A 21,717-nucleotide genomic window follows, 5' to 3' on the forward strand; every position below is an offset into this window, starting at 1 on the left:
AGCCATGGAAAACATTGAAGCACTGCTCTTTGAGGCACCATAGATGAGCCTGGAGATAATCACAAAACATGAAGTAGGTCGGAAAGCAAAAGACCTATATCTTATCACTTATGGCATTATCTAATAACTGACACAGATGAACATATTTCCAAAGAGAAAGACACTCACAGGTGTAGAAAACAAACTATGCTCATCTAAAAGGAAAGGAGGGGGGAAATTGAGAAATGAAGATTAGTGTTACTATACATATTCAAATACATATTATATACATGTATCAAAAAGATCGAACATATAGCAAGGGAGGTCGACGGAACACTGTAATATTTTATATGGGAAGAGGATCTGTACATTAATAGACATACATAATGTCCAAATGAACTAGATTGTGTACACCTAGGACAAACACTATTCTAAACTTTACCCAGATTTAAAAAATTTTAAAAACCAAGAAGAAGTAATGAGACATAAACTTATGGGGATTTCTCCAGGCAAATTCCATTCTAATTTACAACCTGGACAATGACTTCCAGAAAGTCTCTGCTGCCCTAGAACCCAGCTTGGGGAATGGAGAAATGCTACCTCCTTGTGGACGTTTCCCACAACAGCAGCTTTGAACTCACTGCAAAAGGTCACTAAATTTTCACCAACTTGCAGTTTTGTAAATTGCGCCTGCCCTCCAGAAAATTTCTGGGGTCAAAAATCGACCAAAAAATTCAGAAGAGGGCAACCTTCGAAGAAGACAATTTCAAGAGCTGTATTGTACTCACGGTTTTTTCTTTTAAGAGAAAAGAAAAAGGCATAGGAATATGATGAATTTTAAAAATTTTCATGACATGCATACCCATATTACAAAACCCTATCAGCTCACAGCAGTCAGAATGGCCATTAGGAAAAATGCTGCAAAAAATAAACGGTGAAGGGAGTGTGGAGAAATGCGTACCCTCGGTTGTAACGGGGGGCATGTAAAGAGCCACTAATGAAAACACAATGTAGGTGCTTTGAAAAGGGAAACATTGAACTACCAGTCCATCAATCACAACCACTGCTTGGCCTATCACCTGAGAAAATGAGAATCAAAAAGTCACAGGCTGGGAAACCTGTATGCCAGCAATATTTACCATAGCCAGCACTTGGAAGAAATGAAAATGTCCATCAACCGAGGAATGCACCAAGAAGAAGTGGTCCACGTACACAATGGAATATTACTCTAATAATAAATATAAATTAAATTTAAAAAAAAACAAAAGCAAGGAGACATCAACATTTGTGGGTTTATCCGGGCACATTGCACTCTAATTTATAACCGAAAAACACCACTGGCCGGTAGGACTGTTTCCCTAGTGCCAGCAAGGGGAACGTAGAAAGGCTGTCGCTCTCTGGCCGTTACCTGCAAAAGCAGGTTTAAAGCCTGAGCTAATGGTCACTTCATATGAACAAGTACTGCAGGGCTGTAAATGAAACCTGCCCTCAAAATGTCTTGAGGGAGATAATGGCCAAAATATTTCAAATGGTGACACATACTTTAAGAAAACACTTTGAAGAAATAAGCTCTCATCACAGCTGGAAAAATAAAAAGGACATGTCTTACAGCTCAATTTCAACGCATTATGAGACACATGCAAATCCAACCACAAAGAGGTATCAGCTCACACCACTCAGAATAACCATCAGCAAAAACTACAAAGAATAAATGCTGAAGGTGCTGGGAAGAAATGCATACCCTCCGCTTTAAGTGGGACGTAACCTGGAAAGAGCCACTAAAGAGAACGGAATAGAGGTGCCTTTAAAAGGTAAACATTGAGCTACCATATGATCCAGCAGACCTATTCCTGGACCTATAACCTAAGAAGACAGAATTGGAAGGACACAGGTACGCAAATCTGCATTGCATAGTATAACAATCGCCAAGATATGGAAGTAACCAAAAAGTCCAACGACAGATGGGTGGACAATGAAGAACTGCTACATGTACAGATGGAATATGAGCTAGTGAAAAAATGAAACAATGCCATTTGCAGCACCATAGATGAGTCTAGAAGTAATCACGCAACTTGGTGTAAGTGAGAAAGCGAAAGACACATATCCTATCATATCACATATAGGTGTTACCTAAAAAATGATACAAACAAAGGTATTTCCACAGAGAAACACTATCATAGATTCATTAAAAAAACTTATGGTTCACCAAATGGAAAGGTGTGAGGATTGGATACATTACCGTATAGAGGTTAACAGAGTGATACAAACACATGTGAAATATATAATCACCAAAGACCTACGCAATACCAAGAGAAGACTACTCAACATTGTGTCGTAACCTACATGGGAAAAGGATCCGAAGAAAAATAGATATATGTATATGTGTGAAAGAACCACATCTTGCACACCTAGAACAAACAAAACATTGTAATCAAGTTTGCTGTGATAAGAAATAAAAATTAAGTTAAAGATACCAACAAGAAGTAATGAGACATAAACTTAAAGGGCTTTTTCCTCGCACATTCCATTCTAATTTACAACCTAGAACACCACTTCCAGTAAGGCTCTGTTGCCCTAGTAACCAGATTTGGTAAAGGAGAAATGCTGCCGCCTTGTGGCCGATTCCCGCAACAGCAGCTTTTAACCCACAGCTAATGGTCACTTACCATTCACAAGGACTCAGGGCTGTAAAGGACACCTGCCCTCAAAATTGTGCTGAGGTAGGGAATGGATAAAAGAAGTTCAAAACAGGCAAAATGTTCACGAAGCTAGTATGAAGAGGTAAGTTGTACTCACTCTCTTTTTAAAGAAAGGAAAATGGATAAAAGCTCAACCTCAGGAAGTATTAGACTCATGCAACCTAATCTACAAAAAGTTTTCAACTCACACCCGTCGACTGACCATTGGCAAAAAGTCTACAAACAATCAATGCTGAAGAGGTTTTAGAGAACTGTGTACCCTCTAGCTGCTGGTGAGATGTAAAAGGGTTAAACGCTAATAATGAGAACAGAAAGGAGCTGCGTTGAAAAGGAAAAATTGAGGTACCATTCAATCCAGCAGGCGCACCAATGGGCCTCTCACCTGAGAAGACCAGAATGAAGAAGACCCGGGCTGCAAAAGCTGCACTGAGCCTTATGCACAATAGACAAGACAGTGAAGCAACCAAAATGTCCATCAACAGATGAAAGGAAAAAGAAGAAGCGGCCCATGTACACAATGAATACTAGCCATGGAAAACAATGAAACACTGCTCTTTGAGACACCATAGATGATCTTGGAGATAATCACAGAACATGAGGTAAGTCGGAAAGCAAAAGTCCTATATCCTATGATATCACTTATACGCGTTCTCTAATAACTGACACAAATGAACATATTTCCACTGAGAAAGTCAATCACAGACTTATTAAAAAAAACTATGCTTATCTACAAGGAAAGGTGGGGGGAATGGATACATGAAGATTAGCGTTACCATATGTATACAAATACATATTATATACATATATCAAAAAGACCGACCATATAGCAAGGAAGGTTTACGGAACACTGTGTAATAATTTACACGGGAAGAGGATCTCTACATAAATAGGTATATAGAATATGTAGATGAACCAGAGTATGTACACCTTGGACAAGCAACATTCTAACCATTACCCCAATTGAAAAAAATTAAACCAACCAACTAGGAGTAATGAGACATAAACTTATGGGGGGTTCTCCTGGCACATTCCATTCAAATTTACAACCTAGGCAAACGACTTCCAGAACGGCTCTGCTGCCCTAGTACCCAGATTTGGGAATGGAGAAATGCTGCATCCTTGTGGCCGTTTCCCACAACAGCAGCTTTAAACCCACTGCAAAAGGTCACTAAATATTCACCAATTGCAGGTCTGTAAATGACACCTGCCCTCCAAAAAATACTGAGGTCGAAAATCGACCAAAATATTCTAGAGTGCAACCTTCCAAAAAGAAAATTTGAAGAGGTATATTGTACTCACACTTTTTTTTCTTTTTTCTTTTAACAGAAAAGGAAAAGGCGTGGAAAAAGGATGAATTGTAGGAATTTTTACAGACATGTAAACCCAAATTACAAAAACCTATCAGCTCACACCAGTCAGAATGGCCATCAACAAAAATGCTGCAAACAAGAAATGCTGACGTGATTGTGGAGAAATGCGTACCCTCGATTCTAAGGGGGACGTGGTAAGAGCCACTAATGAAAGCACAATTGAGGTGCCTTGAAAAGGTAAACGTTGAGCTACCATACCAGTCAATCAATCATGCCCACTGCTGGGTCTATCACCTGAGAAAATGAAAATCAAAAATCGCAGGCTGGCAATCCTGCACTCCAGCAATATTTACCATAGGCAACACTTGGAAGCAACGAAAATGTCCATCAACAGAGGAATGCACCAAGAAGAAGTGGTCCATGTACACAATGGAATATTAGCCATGGAAAACATTGAAGCACTGCTCTTTGAGGCACCATAGATGAGCCTGGAGATAATCACAAAACATGAAGTAGGTCGGAAAGCAAAAGACCTATATCTTATATTATCACTTATGGCATTATCTAATAACTGACACAGATGAACATATTTCCAAAGAGAAAGACACTCACAGGCGTAGAAAACAAACTATGCTCATCTAAAAGGAAAGGAGGGGGGAAATTGAGAAATGAAGATTAGTGTTACTATACATATTCAAATACATATTATATACATGTATCAAAAAGATCGAACATATAGCAAGGGAGGTCGACGGAACACTGTAATATTTTATAAGGGAAGAGGATCTGTACATTAATAGACATACATAATGTCCAAATGAACTAGATTGTGTACACCTAGGACAAACACTATTCTAAACTTTACCCAGATTTAAAAAATTTTAAAAACCAAGAAGAAGTAATGAGACATAAACTTATGGGGATTTCTCCAGGCAAATTCCATTCTAATTTACAACCTGGACAATGACTTCCAGAAAGGCTCTGCTGCCCTAGAACCCAGATTGGGGAATGGAGAAATGCTACCTCCTTGTGGACGTATCCCACAACAGCAGCTTTGAACTCACTGCAAAAGGTCACTAAATTTTCACCAACTTGCAGTTCTGTAAATTGCGCCTGCCCTCCAGAAAATTTCTGGGGTCAAAAATCGACCAAAAAATTCAGAAGAGGGCAACCTTCGAAGAAGACAATTTCAAGAGCTGTGTTGTACTCACGGTTTTTTCTTTTAAGAGAAAAGAAAAAGGCATAGGAATATGATGAATTTTAAAAATTTTCATGACATGCATACCCATATTACAAAACCCTATCAGCTCACAGCAGTCAGAATGGCCATTAGGAAAAATGCTGCAAAAAATAAACGGTGAAGGGAGTGTGGAGAAATGCGTACCCTCGGTTGTAAGGGGGGGCATGTAAAGAGCCACTAATGAAAACACAATGTAGGTGCTTTGAAAAGGGAAACATTGAACTACCAGTCCATCAATCACAACCACTGCTTGGCCTATCACCTGAGAAAATGAGAATCAAAAAGTCACAGGCTGGGAAACCTGTATGCCAGCAATATTTACCATAGCCAGCACTTGGAAGAAATGAAAATGTCCATCAACCGAGGAATGCACCAAGAAGAAGTGGTCCACGTACACAATGGAATATTACTGTAATAATAAATATAAATTAAATTTAAAAACAAACAAAAGCAAGGAGACATCAACATTTGTGGGTTTCTCCGGGCACATTGCACTCTAATTTATAACCGAAAAACAACACTGGCCGGTAGGTCTGTTTCCCTAGTACCAGCAAGGGGAACGTAGAAAGGCTGTCGCTCTCTGGCCGTTACCTGCAAAAGCAGGTTTAAAGCCTGAGCTAATGGTCACTTCATATGAACAAGTACTGCAGGGCTGTAAATGAAACCTGCCCTCAAAATGTCTTGAGGGAGATAATGGCCAAAATATTTCAAATGGTGACACATACTTTAAGAAAACACTTTGAAGAAATAAGCTCTAATCACAGCTGGAAAAATAAAAAGGACATGTCTTACAGCTCAATTTCAACGCATTATGAGACACATGCAAATTCAACCACAAAGAGGTATCAGCTCACACCACTCAGAATAACCATCAGCAAAAACTACAAAGAATAAATGCTGAAGGTGCTGGGAAGAAATGCATACCCTCCGCTTTAAGTGGGACGTAACCTGGAAAGAGCCACTAAAGAGAACAGAATAGAGGTGCCTTTAAAAGGTAAACATTGAGCTACCATATGATCCAGCAGACCTATTCCTGGACCTATAACCTAAGAAGACAGAATTGGAAGGACACAGGTACGCAAATCTGCATTGCATAGTATAACAATCGCCAAGATATGGAAGTAACCAAAAAGTCCAACGACAGATGGGTGGACAATGAAGAACTGCTACATGTACAGATGGAATATGAGCTAGTGAAAAAAATGAAACAATGCCATTTGCAGCACCATAGATGAGTCTAGAAGTAATCACGCAACTTGGTGTAAGTGAGAAAGCGAAAGACACATATCCTATCATATCACATATAGGTGTTACCTAAAAAATGATACAAACAAAGGTATTTCCACAGAGAAACACTATCATAGATTCATTAAAAAAACTTATGGTTCACCAAATGGAAAGGTGTGAGGATTGAATACATTACCATATTGAGGTTAACAGAGAGATACAAACACATGTGAAATATATAACCACCAAAGACCTACGCAATACCAAGAGAAGACTACTCAACATTGTGTCGTAACAGACATGGGAAAAGGATCCGAAGAAAAATAGATATATGTCTATGTGTGAAAGAACCACATCTTGCACACCTAGAACAAACAAAACATTGTAATCAAGTTTGCTGTGATAAAAAATAAAAATTAAGTTAAAGATACCAACAAGAAGTAATGAGACATAAACTTAAAGGGCTTTTTCCTCGCACATTCCATTCTAATTTACAACCTAGAACACCACTTCCAGTAAGGCTCTGTTGCCCTAGTAACCAGATTTGGTAAAGGAGAAATGCTGCCGCCTTGTGGCCGATTCCCGCAACAGCAGCTTTTAACCCACAGCTAATGGTCACTTACCATTCACAAGGACTCAGGGCTGTAAAGGACACCTGCCCTCAAAATTGTGCTGAGGTAGGGAATGGATAAAAAAAATTCAAAACAGGCAAAATGTTCACGAAGCTAGTATGAAGAGGTAAGTTGTACTCACTCTCTTTTTAAAGAAAGGAAAATGGATAAAAGCTCAACCTCAGGAAGTATTAGACTCATGCAATCTAATCTACAAAAAGTTTTCAACTCACACCCGTCGACTGACCATTGGCAAAAAGTCTACAAACAATCAATGCTGAAGAGGTTTTAGAGAACTGTGTACCCTCTAGCTGCTGGTGAGATGTAAAAGGGTTAAACGCTAATAATGAGAACAGAAAGGAGCTGCGTTGAAAAGGAAAAATTGAGGTACCATTCAATCCAGCAGGCGCACCAATGGGCCTCTCACCTGAGAAGACCAGAATGAAGAAGACCCGGGCTGCAAAAGCTGCACTGCAGCCTTATGCACAATAGACAAGACAGTGAAGCAACCAAAATGTCCATCAACAGATAAAAGGAAAAAGAAGAAGCGGTCCATGTACACAATGAATACTAGCCATGGAAGACAATGAAACACTGCTCTCTGAGACACCATAGATGATCTTGGAGATAATCACAGAACATGAGGTAAGTCGGAAAGCAAAAGTCGTATATCCTATGATATCACTTATACGCGTTCTCTAATAACTGACACAAATGAACATATTTCCACTGAGAAAGTCAATCACAGACTTATTAAAAAAAACTATGCTTATCAACAAGGAAAGGTGGGGGGAATGGATACATGAAGATTAGCGTTACCATATGTATACAAATACATATTATATACATATATCAAAAAGACCGACCATATAGCAAGGAAGGTTTACGGATCACTGTGTAACAATTTACACGGGAAGAGGATCTCTACATAAATAGGTATATAGAATATGTAGATGAACCAGAGTATGTACACCTTGGACAAGCAACATTCTAACCATTACCCCAATTGAAAAAATTAAAACAACCAACTAGGAGTAATGAGACATAAACTTATGGGGGGTTCTCCTGGCACATTCCATTCAAATTTACAACCTAGGCAAACGACTTCCAGAACGGCTCTGCTGCCCTAGTACCCAGATTTGGGAATGGAGAAATGCTGCATCCTTGTGGCCATTTCCCACAACAGCAGCTTTAAACCCACTGCAAAAGGTCACTAAATATTCACCAATTGCAGGTCTGTAAATGACACCTGCCCTCCAAAAAATACTGAGGTCGAAAATCGACCAAAATATTCTACAGTGCAACCTTCCAGAAAGAAAATTTGAAGAGGTATATTGTACTCACAATTTTTTTCTTTTTTCTTTTAACAGAAAAGGAAAAGGCGTGGAAAAATGATGAATTGTAGGAATTTTTACAGACATGTAAACCAAAATTACAAAAACCTATCAGCTCACACCAGTCAGAATGGCCATCAACAAAATGCGGCAAACGATAAACGCTGACGTGATTGTGGAGAAATACGTACCCTCAATTCTAAGGGGGACGTGGTACGAGCCACTAATGAAAGCACAATTGAGGTGCCTTGAAAAGGTAAACGTTGAGCTACCATACCATTCAATCAATCATACCCACTGCTGGGTCTATCACCTGAGAAAATGAAAATCAAAAATCGCAGGCTGGCAATCCTGCACTCCAGCAATATTTACCATAGGCAACACTTGGAAGCAACGAAAATGTCCATCAACAGAGGAATGCACCAAAAAGAAGTGGTCCAAGTACACAATGGAATATTAGCCATGGAAAACATTGAAGCACTGCTCTTTGAGGCACCATAGATGAGCCTGGAGATAATCACAAAACATGAAGTAGGTCGGAAAGCAAAAGACCTATATCTTATCACTTATGGCATTATCTAATAACTGACACAGATGAACATATTTCCAAAGAGAAAGACACTCACAGGTGTAGAAAACAAACTATGCTCATCTAAAAGGAAAGGAGGGGGGAAATTGAGAAATGAAGATTAGTGTTACTATACATATTCAAATACATATTATATACATGTATCAAAAAGATCGAACATATAGCAAGGGAGGTCGACGGAACACTGTAATATTTTATATGGGAAGAGGATCTGTACATTAATAGACATACATAATGTCCAAATGAACTAGATTGTGTACACCTAGGACAAACACTATTCTAAACTTTACCCAGATTTAAAAAATTTTAAAAACCAAGAAGAAGTAATGAGACATAAACTTATGGGGATTTCTCCAGGCAAATTCCATTCTAATTTACAACCTGGACAATGACTTCCAGAAAGTCTCTGCTGCCCTAGAACCCAGCTTGGGGAATGGAGAAATGCTACCTCCTTGTGGACGTTTCCCACAACAGCAGCTTTGAACTCACTGCAAAAGGTCACTAAATTTTCACCAACTTGCAGTTTTGTAAATTGCGCCTGCCCTCCAGAAAATTTCTGGGGTCAAAAATCGACCAAAAAATTCAGAAGAGGGCAACCTTCGAAGAAGACAATTTCAAGAGCTGTATTGTACTCACGGTTTTTTCTTTTAAGAGAAAAGAAAAAGGCATAGGAATATGATGAATTTTAAAAATTTTCATGACATGCATACCCATATTACAAAACCCTATCAGCTCACAGCAGTCAGAATGGCCATTAGGAAAAATGCTGCAAAAAATAAACGGTGAAGGGAGTGTGGAGAAATGCGTACCCTCGGTTGTAAGGGGGGGCATGTAAAGAGCCACTAATGAAAACACAATGTAGGTGCTTTGAAAAGGGAAACATTGAACTACCAGTCCATCAATCACAACCACTGCTTGGCCTATCACCTGAGAAAATGAGAATCAAAAAGTCACAGGCTGGGAAACCTGTATGCCAGCAATATTTACCATAGCCAGCACTTGGAAGAAATGAAAATGTCCATCAACCGAGGAATGCACCAAGAAGAAGTGGTCCACGTACACAATGGAATATTACTCTAATAATAAATATAAATTAAATTTAAAAAAAAACAAAAGCAAGGAGACATCAACATTTGTGGGTTTATCCGGGCACATTGCACTCTAATTTATAACCGAAAAACACCACTGGCCGGTAGGACTGTTTCCCTAGTGCCAGCAAGGGGAACGTAGAAAGGCTGTCGCTCTCTGGCCGTTACCTGCAAAAGCAGGTTTAAAGCCTGAGCTAATGGTCACTTCATATGAACAAGTACTGCAGGGCTGTAAATGAAACCTGCCCTCAAAATGTCTTGAGGGAGATAATGGCCAAAATATTTCAAATGGTGACACATACTTTAAGAAAACACTTTGAAGAAATAAGCTCTCATCACAGCTGGAAAAATAAAAAGGACATGTCTTACAGCTCAATTTCAACGCATTATGAGACACATGCAAATCCAACCACAAAGAGGTATCAGCTCACACCACTCAGAATAACCATCAGCAAAAACTACAAAGAATAAATGCTGAAGGTGCTGGGAAGAAATGCATACCCTCCGCTTTAAGTGGGACGTAACCTGGAAAGAGCCACTAAAGAGAACGGAATAGAGGTGCCTTTAAAAGGTAAACATTGAGCTACCATATGATCCAGCAGACCTATTCCTGGACCTATAACCTAAGAAGACAGAATTGGAAGGACACAGGTACGCAAATCTGCATTGCATAGTATAACAATCGCCAAGATATGGAAGTAACCAAAAAGTCCAACGACAGATGGGTGGACAATGAAGAACTGCTACATGTACAGATGGAATATGAGCTAGTGAAAAAATGAAACAATGCCATTTGCAGCACCATAGATGAGTCTAGAAGTAATCACGCAACTTGGTGTAAGTGAGAAAGCGAAAGACACATATCCTATCATATCACATATAGGTGTTACCTAAAAAATGATACAAACAAAGGTATTTCCACAGAGAAACACTATCATAGATTCATTAAAAAAACTTATGGTTCACCAAATGGAAAGGTGTGAGGATTGGATACATTACCGTATAGAGGTTAACAGAGTGATACAAACACATGTGAAATATATAATCACCAAAGACCTACGCAATACCAAGAGAAGACTACTCAACATTGTGTCGTAACCTACATGGGAAAAGGATCCGAAGAAAAATAGATATATGTATATGTGTGAAAGAACCACATCTTGCACACCTAGAACAAACAAAACATTGTAATCAAGTTTGCTGTGATAAGAAATAAAAATTAAGTTAAAGATACCAACAAGAAGTAATGAGACATAAACTTAAAGGGCTTTTTCCTCGCACATTCCATTCTAATTTACAACCTAGAACACCACTTCCAGTAAGGCTCTGTTGCCCTAGTAACCAGATTTGGTAAAGGAGAAATGCTGCCGCCTTGTGGCCGATTCCCGCAACAGCAGCTTTTAACCCACAGCTAATGGTCACTTACCATTCACAAGGACTCAGGGCTGTAAAGGACACCTGCCCTCAAAATTGTGCTGAGGTAGGGAATGGATAAAAGAAGTTCAAAACAGGCAAAATGTTCACGAAGCTAGTATGAAGAGGTAAGTTGTACTCACTCTCTTTTTAAAGAAAGGAAAATGGATAAAAGCTCAACCTCAGGAAGTATTAGACTCATGCAACCTAATCTACAAAAAGTTTTCAACTCACACCCGTCGACTGACCATTGGCAAAAAGTCTACAAACAATCAATGCTGAAGAGGTTTTAGAGAACTGTGTACCCTCTAGCTGCTGGTGAGATGTAAAAGGGTTAAACGCTAATAATGAGAACAGAAAGGAGCTGCATTGAAAAGGAAAAATTGAGGTACCATTCAATCCAGCAGGCGCACCAATGGGCCTCTCACCTGAGAAGACCAGAATGAAGAAGACCCGGGCTGCAAAAGCTGCACTGAGCCTTATGCACAATAGACAAGACAGTGAAGCAACCAAAATGTCCATCAACAGATGAAAGGAAAAAGAAGAAGCGGCCCATGTACACAATGAATACTAGCCATGGAAAACAATGAAACACTGCTCTTTGAGACACCATAGATGATCTTGGAGATAATCACAGAACATGAGGTAAGTCGGAAAGCAAAAGTCCTATATCCTATGATATCACTTATACGCGTTCTCTAATAACTGACACAAATGAACATATTTCCACTGAGAAAGTCAATCACAGACTTATTAAAAAAAACTATGCTTATCTACAAGGAAAGGTGGGGGGAATGGATACATGAAGATTAGCGTTACCATATGTATACAAATACATATTATATACATATATCAAAAAGACCGACCATATAGCAAGGAAGGTTTACGGAACACTGTGTAATAATTTACACGGGAAGAGGATCTCTACATAAATAGGTATATAGAATATGTAGATGAACCAGAGTATGTACACCTTGGACAAGCAACATTCTAACCATTACCCCAATTGAAAAAAATTAAACCAACCAACTAGGAGTAATGAGACATAAACTTATGGGGGGTTCTCCTGGCACATTCCATTCAAATTTACAACCTAGGCAAACGACTTCCAGAACGGCTCTGCTGCCCTAGTACCCAGATTTGGGAATGGAGAAATGCTGCATCCTTGTGGCCATTTCCCACAACAGCAGCTTTAAACCCACTGCAAAAGGTCACTAAATATTCACCAATTGCAGGTCTGTAAATGACACCTGCCCTCCAAAAAATACTGAGGTCGAAAATCGACCAAAATATTCTACAGTGCAACCTTCCAGAAAGAAAATTTGAAGAGGTATATTGTACTCACAATTTTTTTCTTTTTTCTTTTAACAGAAAAGGAAAAGGCGTGGAAAAATGATGAATTGTAGGAATTTTTACAGACATGTAAACCAAAATTACAAAAACCTATCAGCTCACACCAGTCAGAATGGCCATCAACAAAATGCGGCAAACGATAAACGCTGACGTGATTGTGGAGAAATACGTACCCTCAATTCTAAGGGGGACGTGGTACGAGCCACTAATGAAAGCACAATTGAGGTGCCTTGAAAAGGTAAACGTTGAGCTACCATACCATTCAATCAATCATACCCACTGCTGGGTCTATCACCTGAGAAAATGAAAATCAAAAATCGCAGGCTGGCAATCCTGCACTCCAGCAATATTTACCATAGGCAACACTTGGAAGCAACGAAAATGTCCATCAACAGAGGAATGCACCAAAAAGAAGTGGTCCAAGTACACAATGGAATATTAGCCATGGAAAACATTGAAGCACTGCTCTTTGAGGCACCATAGATGAGCCTGGAGATAATCACAAAACATGAAGTAGGTCGGAAAGCAAAAGACCTATATCTTATCACTTATGGCATTATCTAATAACTGACACAGATGAACATATTTCCAAAGAGAAAGACACTCACAGGTGTAGAAAACAAACTATGCTCATCTAAAAGGAAAGGAGGGGGGAAATTGAGAAATGAAGATTAGTGTTACTATACATATTCAAATACATATTATATACATGTATCAAAAAGATCGAACATATAGCAAGGGAGGTCGACGGAACACTGTAATATTTTATATGGGAAGAGGATCTGTACATTAATAGACATACATAATGTCCAAATGAACTAGATTGTGTACACCTAGGACAAACACTATTCTAAACTTTACCCAGATTTAAAAAATTTTAAAAACCAAGAAGAAGTAATGAGACATAAACTTATGGGGATTTCTCCAGGCAAATTCCATTCTAATTTACAACCTGGACAATGACTTCCAGAAAGTCTCTGCTGCCCTAGAACCCAGCTTGGGGAATGGAGAAATGCTACCTCCTTGTGGACGTTTCCCACAACAGCAGCTTTGAACTCACTGCAAAAGGTCACTAAATTTTCACCAACTTGCAGTTTTGTAAATTGCGCCTGCCCTCCAGAAAATTTCTGGGGTCAAAAATCGACCAAAAAATTCAGAAGAGGGCAACCTTCGAAGAAGACAATTTCAAGAGCTGTATTGTACTCACGGTTTTTTCTTTTAAGAGAAAAGAAAAAGGCATAGGAATATGATGAATTTTAAAAATTTTCATGACATGCATACCCATATTACAAAACCCTATCAGCTCACAGCAGTCAGAATGGCCATTAGGAAAAATGCTGCAAAAAATAAACGGTGAAGGGAGTGTGGAGAAATGCGTACCCTCGGTTGTAAGGGGGGGCATGTAAAGAGCCACTAATGAAAACACAATGTAGGTGCTTTGAAAAGGGAAACATTGAACTACCAGTCCATCAATCACAACCACTGCTTGGCCTATCACCTGAGAAAATGAGAATCAAAAAGTCACAGGCTGGGAAACCTGTATGCCAGCAATATTTACCATAGCCAGCACTTGGAAGAAATGAAAATGTCCATCAACCGAGGAATGCACCAAGAAGAAGTGGTCCACGTACACAATGGAATATTACTCTAATAATAAATATAAATTAAATTTAAAAAAAAACAAAAGCAAGGAGACATCAACATTTGTGGGTTTATCCGGGCACATTGCACTCTAATTTATAACCGAAAAACACCACTGGCCGGTAGGACTGTTTCCCTAGTGCCAGCAAGGGGAACGTAGAAAGGCTGTCGCTCTCTGGCCGTTACCTGCAAAAGCAGGTTTAAAGCCTGAGCTAATGGTCACTTCATATGAACAAGTACTGCAGGGCTGTAAATGAAACCTGCCCTCAAAATGTCTTGAGGGAGATAATGGCCAAAATATTTCAAATGGTGACACATACTTTAAGAAAACACTTTGAAGAAATAAGCTCTCATCACAGCTGGAAAAATAAAAAGGACATGTCTTACAGCTCAATTTCAACGCATTATGAGACACATGCAAATCCAACCACAAAGAGGTATCAGCTCACACCACTCAGAATAACCATCAGCAAAAACTACAAAGAATAAATGCTGAAGGTGCTGGGAAGAAATGCATACCCTCCGCTTTAAGTGGGACGTAACCTGGAAAGAGCCACTAAAGAGAACGGAATAGAGGTGCCTTTAAAAGGTAAACATTGAGCTACCATATGATCCAGCAGACCTATTCCTGGACCTATAACCTAAGAAGACAGAATTGGAAGGACACAGGTACGCAAATCTGCATTGCATAGTATAACAATCGCCAAGATATGGAAGTAACCAAAAAGTCCAACGACAGATGGGTGGACAATGAAGAACTGCTACATGTACAGATGGAATATGAGCTAGTGAAAAAATGAAACAATGCCATTTGCAGCACCATAGATGAGTCTAGAAGTAATCACGCAACTTGGTGTAAGTGAGAAAGCGAAAGACACATATCCTATCATATCACATATAGGTGTTACCTAAAAAATGATACAAACAAAGGTATTTCCACAGAGAAACACTATCATAGATTCATTAAAAAAACTTATGGTTCACCAAATGGAAAGGTGTGAGGATTGGATACATTACCGTATAGAGGTTAACAGAGTGATACAAACACATGTGAAATATATAATCACCAAAGACCTACGCAATACCAAGAGAAGACTACTCAACATTGTGTCGTAACCTACATGGGAAAAGGATCCGAAGAAAAATAGATATATGTATATGTGTGAAAGAACCACATCTTGCACACCTAGAACAAACAAAACATTGTAATCAAGTTTGCTGTGATAAGAAATAAAAATTAAGTTAAAGATACCAACAAGAAGTAATGAGACATAAACTTAAAGGGCTTTTTCCTCGCACATTCCATTCTAATTTACAACCTAGAACACCACTTCCAGTAAGGCTCTGTTGCCCTAGTAACCAGATTTGGTAAAGGAGAAATGCTGCCGCCTTGTGGCCGATTCCCGCAACAGCAGCTTTTAACCCACAGCTAATGGTCACTTACCATTCACAAGGACTCAGGGCTGTAAAGGACACCTGCCCTCAAAATTGTGCTGAGGTAGGGAATGGATAAAAGAAGTTCAAAACAGGCAAAATGTTCACGAAGCTAGTATGAAGAGGTAAGTTGTACTCACTCTCTTTTTAAAGAAAGGAAAATGGATAAAAGCTCAACCTCAGGAAGTATTAGACTCATGCAACCTAATCTACAAAAAGTTTTCAACTCACACCCGTCGACTGACCATTGGCAAAAAGTCTACAAACAATCAATGCTGAAGAGGTTTTAGAGAACTGTGTACCCTCTAGCTGCTGGTGAGATGTAAAAGGGTTAAACGCTAATAATGAGAACAGAAAGGAGCTGCATTGAAAAGGAAAAATTGAGGTACCATTCAATCCAGCAGGCGCACCAATGGGCCTCTCACCTGAGAAGACCAGAATGAAGAAGACCCGGGCTGCAAAAGCTGCACTGAGCCTTATGCACAATAGACAAGACAGTGAAGCAACCAAAATGTCCATCAACAGATGAAAGGAAAAAGAAGAAGCGGCCCATGTACACAATGAATACTAGCCATGGAAAACAATGAAACACTGCTCTTTGAGACACCATAGATGATCTTGGAGATAATCACAGAACATGAGGTAAGTCGGAAAGCAAAAGTCCTATATCCTATGATATCACTTATACGCGTTCTCTAATAACTGACACAAATGAACATATTTCCACTGAGAAAGTCAATCACAGACTTATTAAAAAAAACTATGCTTATCTACAAGGAAAGGTGGGGGGAATGGATACATGAAGATTAGCGTTACCATATGTATACAAATACATATTATATACATATATCAAAAAGACCGACCATATAGCAAGGAAGGTTTACGGAACACTGTGTAATAATTTACACGGGAAGAGGATCTCTACATAAATAGGTATATAGAATATGTAGATGAACCAGAGTATGTACACCTTGGACAAGCAACATTCTAACCATTACCCCAATTGAAAAAAATTAAACCAACCAACTAGGAGTAATGAGACATAAACTTATGGGGGGTTCTCCTGGCACATTCCATTCAAATTTACAACCTAGGCAAACGACTTCCAGAACGGCTCTGCTGCCCTAGTACCCAGATTTGGGAATGGAGAAATGCTGCATCCTTGTGGCCGTTTCCCACAACAGCAGCTTTAAACCCACTGCAAAAGGTCACTAAATATTCACCAATTGCAGGTCTGTAAATGACACCTGCCCTCCAAAAAATACTGAGGTCGAAAATCGACCAAAATATTCTAGAGTGCAACCTTCCAAAAAGAAAATTTGAAGAGGTATATTGTACTCACACTTTTTTTTCTTTTTTCTTTTAACAGAAAAGGAAAAGGCGTGGAAAAAGGATGAATTGTAGGAATTTTTACAGACATGTAAACCCAAATTACAAAAACCTATCAGCTCACACCAGTCAGAATGGCCATCAACAAAAATGCTGCAAACAAGAAATGCTGACGTGATTGTGGAGAAATGCGTACCCTCGATTCTAAGGGGGACGTGGTAAGAGCCACTAATGAAAGCACAATTGAGGTGCCTTGAAAAGGTAAACGTTGAGCTACCATACCAGTCAATCAATCATACCCACTGCTGGGTCTATCACCTGAGAAAATGAAAATCAAAAATCGCAGGCTGGCAATCCTGCACTCCAGCAATATTTACCATAGGCAACACTTGGAAGCAACGAAAATGTCCATCAACAGAGGAATGCACCAAGAAGAAGTGGTCCATGTACACAATGGAATATTAGCCATGGAAAACATTGAAGCACTGCTCTTTGAGGCACCATAGATGAGCCTGGAGATAATCACAAAACATGAAGGAGGTCGGAAAGCAAAAGACCTATATCTTATATTATCACTTATGGCATTATCTAATAACTGACACAGATGAACATATTTCCAAAGAGAAAGACACTCACAGGCGTAGAAAACAAACTATGCTCATCTAAAAGGAAAGGAGGGGGGAAATTGAGAAATGAAGATTAGTGTTACTATACATATTCAAATACATATTATATACATGTATCAAAAAGATCGAACATATAGCAAGGGAGGTCGACGGAACACTGTAATATTTTATAAGGGAAGAGGATCTGTACATTAATAGACATACATAATGTCCAAATGAACTAGATTGTGTACACCTAGGACAAACACTATTCTAAACTTTACCCAGATTTAAAAAATTTTAAAAACCAAGAAGAAGTAATGAGACATAAACTTATGGGGATTTCTCCAGGCAAATTCCATTCTAATTTACAACCTGGACAATGACTTCCAGAAAGGCTCTGCTGCCCTAGAACCCAGATTGGGGAATGGAGAAATGCTACCTCCTTGTGGACGTATCCCACAACAGCAGCTTTGAACTCACTGCAAAAGGTCACTAAATTTTCACCAACTTGCAGTTCTGTAAATTGCGCCTGCCCTCCAGAAAATTTCTGGGGTCAAAAATCGACCAAAAAATTCAGAAGAGGGCAACCTTCGAAGAAGACAATTTCAAGAGCTGTGTTGTACTCACGGTTTTTTCTTTTAAGAGAAAAGAAAAAGGCATAGGAATATGATGAATTTTAAAAATTTTCATGACATGCATACCCATATTACAAAACCCTATCAGCTCACAGCAGTCAGAATGGCCATTAGGAAAAATGCTGCAAAAAATAAACGGTGAAGGGAGTGTGGAGAAATGCGTACCCTCGGTTGTAAGGGGGGGCATGTAAAGAGCCACTAATGAAAACACAATGTAGGTGCTTTGAAAAGGGAAACATTGAACTACCAGTCCATCAATCACAACCACTGCTTGGCCTATCACCTGAGAAAATGAGAATCAAAAAGTCACAGGCTGGGAAACCTGTATGCCAGCAATATTTACCATAGCCAGCACTTGGAAGAAATGAAAATGTCCATCAACCGAGGAATGCACCAAGAAGAAGTGGTCCACGTACACAATGGAATATTACTGTAATAATAAATATAAATTAAATTTAAAAACAAACAAAAGCAAGGAGACATCAACATTTGTGGGTTTCTCCGGGCACATTGCACTCTAATTTATAACCGAAAAACAACACTGGCCGGTAGGTCTGTTTCCCTAGTACCAGCAAGGGGAACGTAGAAAGGCTGTCGCTCTCTGGCCGTTACCTGCAAAAGCAGGTTTAAAGCCTGAGCTAATGGTCACTTCATATGAACAAGTACTGCAGGGCTGTAAATGAAACCTGCCCTCAAAATGTCTTGAGGGAGATAATGGCCAAAATATTTCAAATGGTGACACATACTTTAAGAAAACACTTTGAAGAAATAAGCTCTAATCACAGCTGGAAAAATAAAAAGGACATGTCTTACAGCTCAATTTCAACGCATTATGAGACACATGCAAATTCAACCACAAAGAGGTATCAGCTCACACCACTCAGAATAACCATCAGCAAAAACTACAAAGAATAAATGCTGAAGGTGCTGGGAAGAAATGCATACCCTCCGCTTTAAGTGGGACGTAACCTGGAAAGAGCCACTAAAGAGAACAGAATAGAGGTGCCTTTAAAAGGTAAACATTGAGCTACCATATGATCCAGCAGACCTATTCCTGGACCTATAACCTAAGAAGACAGAATTGGAAGGACACAGGTACGCAAATCTGCATTGCATAGTATAACAATCGCCAAGATATGGAAGTAACCAAAAAGTCCAACGACAGATGGGTGGACAATGAAGAACTGCTACATGTACAGATGGAATATGAGCTAGTGAAAAAAATGAAACAATGCCATTTGCAGCACCATAGATGAGTCTAGAAGTAATCACGCAACTTGGTGTAAGTGAGAAAGCGAAAGACACATATCCTATCATATCACATATAGGTGTTACCTAAAAAATGATACAAACAAAGGTATTTCCACAGAGAAACACTATCATAGATTCATTAAAAAAACTTATGGTTCACCAAATGGAAAGGTGTGAGGATTGAATACATTACCATATTGAGGTTAACAGAGAGATACAAACACATGTGAAATATATAACCACCAAAGACCTACGCAATACCAAGAGAAGACTACTCAACATTGTGTCGTAACAGACATGGGAAAAGGATCCGAAGAAAAATAGATATATGTCTATGTGTGAAAGAACCACATCTTGCACACCTAGAACAAACAAAACATTGTAATCAAGTTTGCTGTGATAAAAAATAAAAATTAAGTTAAAGATACCAACAAGAAGTAATGAGACATAAACTTAAAGGGCTTTTTCCTCGCACATTCCATTCTAATTTACAACCTAGAACACCACTTCCAGTAAGGCTCTGTTGCCCTAGTAACCAGATTTGGTAAAGGAGAAATGCTGCCGCCTTGTGGCCGATTCCCGCAACAGCAGCTTTTAACCCACAGCTAATGGTCACTTACCATTCACAAGGACTCAGGGCTGTAAAGGACACCTGCCCTCAAAATTGTGCTGAGGTAGGGAATGGATAAAAAAAATTCAAAACAGGCAAAATGTTCACGAAGCTAGTATGAAGAGGTAAGTTGTACTCACTCTCTTTTTAAAGAAAGGAAAATGGATAAAAGCTCAACCTCAGGAAGTATTAGACTCATGCAATCTAATCTACAAAAAGTTTTCAACTCACACCCGTCGACTGACCATTGGCAAAAAGTCTACAAACAATCAATGCTGAAGAGGTTTTAGAGAACTGTGTACCCTCTAGCTGCTGGTGAGATGTAAAAGGGTTAAACGCTAATAATGAGAACAGAAAGGAGCTGCGTTGAAAAGGAAAAATTGAGGTACCATTCAATCCAGCAGGCGCACCAATGGGCCTCTCACCTGAGAAGACCAGAATGAAGAAGACCCGGGCTGCAAAAGCTGCACTGCAGCCTTATGCACAATAGACAAGACAGTGAAGCAACCAAAATGTCCATCAACAGATAAAAGGAAAAAGAAGAAGCGGTCCATGTACACAATGAATACTAGCCATGGAAGACAATGAAACACTGCTCTCTGAGACACCATAGATGATCTTGGAGATAATCACAGAACATGAGGTAAGTCGGAAAGCAAAAGTCGTATATCCTATGATATCACTTATACGCGTTCTCTAATAACTGACACAAATGAACATATTTCCACTGAGAAAGTCAATCACAGACTTATTAAAAAAAACTATGCTTATCTACAAGGAAAGGTGGGGGGAATGGATACATGAAGATTAGCGTTACCATATGTATACAAATACATATTATATACATATATCAAAAAGACCGACCATATAGCAAGGAAGGTTTACGGATCACTGTGTAACAATTTACACGGGAAGAGGATCTCTACATAAATAGGTATATAGAATATGTAGATGAACCAGAGTATGTACACCTTGGACAAGCAACATTCTAACCATTACCCCAATTGAAAAAATTAAAACAACCAACTAGGAGTAATGAGACATAAACTTATGGGGGGTTCTCCTGGCACATTCCATTCAAATTTACAACCTAGGCAAACGACTTCCAGAACGGCTCTGCTGCCCTAGTACCCAGATTTGGGAATGGAGAAATGCTGCATCCTTGTGGCCATTTCCCACAACAGCAGCTTTAAACCCACTGCAAAAGGTCACTAAATATTCACCAATTGCAGGTCTGTAAATGACACCTGCCCTCCAAAAAATACTGAGGTCGAAAATCGACCAAAATATTCTAGAGTGCAACCTTCCAGAAAGAAAATTTGAAGAGGTATATTGTACTCACAATTTTTTTCTTTTTTCTTTTAAC

Source organism: Balaenoptera ricei, chromosome 7 (genome assembly GCF_028023285.1).
Source record: "Balaenoptera ricei isolate mBalRic1 chromosome 7, mBalRic1.hap2, whole genome shotgun sequence".
Lineage (NCBI taxonomy): Eukaryota > Metazoa > Chordata > Mammalia > Artiodactyla > Balaenopteridae > Balaenoptera > Balaenoptera ricei.